The sequence below is a fragment of the Salmo trutta genome, chromosome 5 (assembly GCF_901001165.1).
Source record: "Salmo trutta chromosome 5, fSalTru1.1, whole genome shotgun sequence".
In the NCBI taxonomy this organism is placed as follows: domain Eukaryota; kingdom Metazoa; phylum Chordata; class Actinopteri; order Salmoniformes; family Salmonidae; genus Salmo; species Salmo trutta.
In genome coordinates, this window is record NC_042961.1 from 28,438,293 (window position 1) to 28,444,759 (window position 6,467).

A 6,467-nucleotide genomic window follows, 5' to 3' on the forward strand; every position below is an offset into this window, starting at 1 on the left:
TCTGGTTTGCGCTTAGTGGGACTATCATTTGTTTTTCAACAGGACAATGACCCAACACACCTCCAGGCCGTGTAAGAGCTATTTGACCAAGGAGAGTGATGGAGTGCTGCATCAGATGACCTGGCCTTCACAATCACCCGACCTCAACCCAATTGAGATGGTTTTGGATGAGAGTGAAGGAAAAGCAGCCAACAAGTGCTCAGCATATGTGGGAACTCCTTCAAGACTGTTGGAAAATTATTCCAGGTGAAGCTGGTTGAGAAAATGCCAAGAGTGTGCAAAGCGGTCATCAAGGCAAAAGGTGGCTACTTTGAAGAATCTCAAATATATTTTTTATTTGTGTAACACTTTTTGGGTTAATACAATGTAGAAAATAGTCAAAGAAAAACCCTTGAATGAGTAGGTGTGTCCAAACTTTTGACTGGTACTGTAATATGACAGTTGGGTGAAAATGTTCACACTTCACCCATGAATCGGATTCTGAACATTTGGCCATGTAAAATAGTTAATACCTTCAATTTACTGAAATTATTCAAGACAGTGTAGCTACGGTATATTTTTCATAACAGGAAAAAGGACTTGCAACAGTAGAAATATGAATAAATAGGTTATTTTAATATTCAATAAAATGAGTACAACATCAAAAAACATGAAAAGTCAGTTTAAAGAGATGGAAGTACAACCACAGACATGGGACAATGCAGGAAAATGTACTTAGATGCTGTGCAATTGTGTTGCGTCATCACTCACAATAAATGTAACTACATTTTCTACGGGCAGGATTAGGGTTGCAAAACTAGGCAGGATCCTTACTGGAGCATGTCTGGTATAAGTCAGTGTTTCCCAACCCTGGTCCTCGAGTACCCCCAAGAGTACACATTTTTGTTGTAGCCCAGGACAAACACACCTGATTCAACTTGTCAACTAATCATCAAGCCCTCAAATGAGTTGAATGAGGGGTGTTTGTCAAGGGCTACAACGAAACTGTACTGTCGGGGGTACTGGAGGACCAGGGTTGGGAAACACTGGTAAGTGAAGTCAACCATTGAGCGTTTAGTACTATTCTGTACGTAGATCCAAGACTCTCAGTTTAGTACGATATGTTACATTTGGTATGGTTACATAAGACAGATGGTTACTTAAGGCAAAAAACAGGGAGGTTGGTGGGTAGATGGGTGGGCGTATAACGCCAACGTCTAGCAACCCAAAAGTTGCGAGCTCAAATCTCACCACAGACAACTTTAACATTGTAGCTCATTTGCAACTTTTCAACTACTTGCTACTTTGCATGTTAGCTAACCCTTCCACTAACTTAGACTAGCTAACTCTAGACAAAAAATACCCAATTCCAACAGTAAAACCATCTCAAAAGGAATGTTTACACTTTAAAGAAACTTAATTTTTACAGTAGGTCCGAGTTGCTCCAGTCCAGTATATGCATTCCTAAATACAATAAAATCACAAATTCAACCCTTATTGTATTCCTATTGCATTGCAGCTATCATATTAAAGCTTTGGCAGTGCAAGACAATATCAGCAGGTCTGGTGACTGAGGAGTCAGCACCCACAATTCCCAGGACAGACAACAGTCTCACTATATAAGGTTACACAGAAACATGTACAACCATCCCAGACTCTGGGATACAGCGGGTGAACAGGCTACACCACTGAATGCTGTGAAGAACAGAGGAAATGACAGATTAGTACAGAAACGTTATAAGGAGACAGTGACCATTTATCTTGGGATATTCCTGCCTGAGGAAGAACAGAAGATACTCCTAGTAGAAGCTGCCACACCCAGAGGAGTTTAATAAATAGGTTGAAATTAGTCAGGGGCTGGTCTTTACTAAGTATTAATTCCTTTAGGGCAGGGATCAACAACTAGATTCAGCCGCGGGCCGATTTGTTTTCTTGAGCGGATGGTCGGGGGGCCGGAACATAATTACAAATCATTTGTAGACTGCAAATTAACCGCAAGAAGCCCCCCAAAAATATAATATTGGAATAAAACGTAATAATTTCAAACCTTGCTTACATTTGTTTATGATCACGTGTCTATTATTCTTGTGAACACATTTCTCAAATTAAGATCACTTGAAGCTCATTTCCTGGTGTTTTTTATATCCAACAATGAACATTAAACAAAAAAAATATTTTTTGGGCTCAGAAAACTTGCGGGGGTCCAAATAAAACCACCCGCGGGCCGCCATTTAGGGAACCCTGCTTTAGGGGGTGTCGTCAGTGTTTAAAACAGGGATCTCCAACCCTGTTCCAGGAGAGCTACCGTCCTGTAGGTTCACTCCAACCCTAATCTAGCACACCTGACTAATAATTAGCTGTTGAGCTATATCAGGTTAATTACAACTGGGGTTGGAGGTAAAACCTACAGGAGGTTAGCTCACCAGGAACAGGGTTGGAGAGCCCTGGTTAAGTATCAGTAACACATTCCAATGGGTCGCGCTAACTCGAACCATTAACCAAATGAGAGTAGCGCTGCACTGCCTGGTTCCCAGATGATCTTATGGTGTGGCTCATAAGCCACAGGGAAAAGGCTATGCATCAACAGGAAAGACCTGCTGGAGCACCCCCTTTGACTGGGCGTTACAGGAGTTCAGATACTGTGCTGTACAACTTCCATACATAATGTGTTCACAGCAACACCCCATATTATGAGGTTCACAAGCCTTATGAACACGGTCACATGTATTTCTTTTTATTTAACTAGGCAAGTCAGTTAAGAACAAATTCTGATTTACAATGACGGCCTACCGGAGAACAGTCGTTCTGCCTTGTTCAGGGGCAGAACGACATTTTTTTTTTACCTTGTCAGCTCGGGGATTCGATCCAGCAACCTTTTCGATTACTGGGCCAACGCTCTAACCGCTAGGCTACCTGCCGCCCCACTTGGCATATACTAAACACATAACATAATCATTAGATATAGGGCATAATCATTACATAGAGGAATGTTGCTGTAGGGCCTTCTCGGACTAAAAAAAGCATGTCGAATGGATAATCTTCATAAACACTTTTTGTCTAGTATTAGGCCCGTTTCCTGGACCTAGATTAAGCCTGTGGGGTGTACCTGTGTCAAATGCCATTCCATTGTACTCAATATGTATGCAAGTTTGTATCCCTCCAAAAGTTTTACATTACAGATATTATAGTTCTATTTCTACAGATGGCACACAAAAATACCAGCAGCAGGTGCCTGGGATGTTTTTCTGCACATCTATTGTAACACAATCTCCAGTCTCCCACGGGACTGGATATGCAAGATTATTACACAAACATGAGCCACACAAACACACACACGAATCTCATGTCCTGAGTATTCAACACCATTTAAAAGCATATAAGCCGGGTGATGGAATATCCCAAGATAAAGATGGCGTTACCCTGAAAAGGATCTCATATACAGTACCAAGATCAAACAAATTATGCTGCAACACGATGGAATAAACTCAACTCTAACAAGGTAGATTTGCCATAAATACCTACTACACAATCTCCAACTTCAATATCCTGTTAAAGCCTACGCTTTAGATTCAGGAGTGCATAAAGCATTTGAAAAGTGGGTTTTTATAAGGTTTGGACGGGCCACTTTGCATTATTCTATATGCTACTGTACAGTGTCAAACATGAGACAGACTTTGGGTTTCATAAACCTAATGCACCCTCAGACATTAGGTACAATCATTTATGTACAATGTTTTATTAAAGTCCTCTCTATCCACTAATGCTTACAGAATCAAAACAACATTATTTTGTCAGTTGAAAGTGAATATTGGGTATTCAAGTAAAAAACGCTCATTACCCTTCGGAAATGTTCTGTAGCAGTGCATCTTACTCTAACATCAATATGATCAAAAGCCAAACTGTACAGAGATTATACAGTGCCAGTCGAAGGTTTGGACACACCTACTCATTCAAGGGTTTCTCTTTATTTGTACTATTTTCTACATTGCGGAATAATAGTGAAGATATAAACTATGAAATAACACATATGGAATCATGCAGTAACCAAAAAAAAAAAAGTTAAACAAATCAAAATACATTTTATTTGAGATTCTTCAAATAGCCACCCTTTGCCTTGACAGCTTTGCACACTCTTTGCATTCTCTCAACCAGCTTCATGAGGTAGTCACTTGGAATGCATTTCAATTAACAGGTGTGCCTTGTTAAAAGTTACTTTGTGGAATTTCTTTCCTTAATGTGTTTGAGCCAATCAGTTGTGTTGTGACAAGGTAAGGGTGGTATACAGAAAATAGCCCTATTAGGTAAAAGACCAAGCCGATATTACGGAAAGAACAGCTCAAATAAGCAAAGAGAAACGACAGTCCATCATTACTTTAAGACATGAAGGTCAGTCAATACGGAACATTTCAAGAGCGTTGAAAGTTACTTCTAAACGCAGTCGCAAAAACCATCAAGCGCTATGATGAAACTGCCTCTCATGAGGACCACCACAGGAAAGGAAGACCCATAGTTACCTCTGTTGCAGAGGATACGTTCATTAGAGTTACCAGCCGCAGAAATTGCTGCCCAAATAAATGCTTCAGTGTTCAAGTAACAGACACATCTCAACATTAACTGTTCAGAGACCGCGTGAATCAGGCCTTCATGGTTGAATTGCTGCAGAGCAACCACCACTACTAAAGGACACCAATAAGAAGAGACTTGTTTGGGCCAAGAAACACAAGCAATGGAGATTAGACCGGTGGAAATCTGTCTTTTGGTCTGAGGAGTCCAAATTTGAGATGTTTGGTTCTAACCGCCATGTCTGTGATACGCAGTGTAGGGTTCCCACCCTGAAGCGTGGGGGTGCTTTGCTGGTGACACTGACTTATTTAGAATTCAAGGCACACTTAACCAGCATCCCATCTGGTTTGCACTTAGTGGGACTATCATTTGTTTTTCAACAGGACAATGACCCAACACACCTCCAGGATGTCTAAGGGCTATTTGATCAAGAAGGAGGAGTGTGGAGTGCTGGCCTCCACAATCACCTGACCTCAACCCAACTGAGATGGTTTGGGATGAGTTGGACCACAGAGTGAAGGAAAAGCAGCCAACAAGTGCTCAGCATATGTGGGAACTCCTTCAAGACTGTTGGAAAAGCATTCCATGTGAAGCTGGTTGAGAGAATGTGAAGCGTGTGCAAAACTGTCATCAAGGCAAAGAGCTACTTTGAAGAATCTAAAATATATTTTAATATGTTTAACACTTTTTTGGTTACTACATGATTCCATATGTGTTATTTCATTGCTTTGACGTCTTCACTATTATTCTACAATGTAGAAAATAATAAAATATAAAGAAAAACCCTTGAATGAGCAAGTGTGTCCAAACTTTTGACTGCTAATATAGTGCTATGTCCATCAACATATCTTGGTCAATAGAAAGGTTCTACACAGGGAACAAATATATTTAAGTATTCACCCCCTTGGATTTCTTCACATTTTGTTGCGTTGCAAAGTGGGATTGAAAAAATATTTAATTGTGATCTTTTTGTCATTGATCTACACCAAGGATGGGGAAACTCCAGTCCTCAGAGACCTGATTGATGTCACTCACTCTGACTACCCCTTCCCCCATACAGTACATACAAGGTCTGTCAGTCAAGTATTGGATTTCAAGCACAGATTCAACTACAAAAGAACAGGGAGATTTTTGAAAGCCCCATAAAGAAGGGCAGTGATTGGTACATGGGTAACAATAACAAATCAGACATTGAATATCTCTTTAAGCATGGTCAAGTTAATACTGGTGCTGTGGATGATGTATTAAACCACCCAGACACATAACAGATACAGTCATTCTTCTGAACTGAGCTGCAGGACAGGAGGGAAACTGCTCAGGGATGGTCACCATGGGGCCATTGGTGATTTTAAAACAGCTTCACAATTGTTGTGATGTGAGAAAACTGATGGATTAATAATAGTTTAGTGGCTTCACAATAATGACCTAAATGACTGTGAAAAGAATAATATAAATATTCCAAAACATACATTCTGTAAGCAATAAGGCACTAAAGTAATAGTGCAAAAAAAACAAACATAGCAAAGGAATACACTTTTTGACCTAAATGCAAAGCCTTATGTTTGGGGCAAATCCAACAACACATCACTGTAACTACCTCCTTATTTTCAAGCATGGTGGTGGCTGCATCATGGTATGGGTATGCTTGACATCGGCAAAGACTGGGAGTTTTTCAGGATAAAAATAAACGGGATAGAGCTCAGCACATGCGAAATCCTAGAGAAAAACCTGGTTCAGTCTGCTTTACACCAGACACTGGGAGAGGAAGTCACCTTTCAGCAGAACAATCACATACAACAAAAGGCCAAATCTACACTGGAGTTGCTAACCAAGAAGACAGTGAATGTTCCTGAGTGGCCAAGTTACAGTTTGACTTCAATCTGCTTGAAAATCTATGGCAAGACTTGAAAGTTGAAGATTTTTTA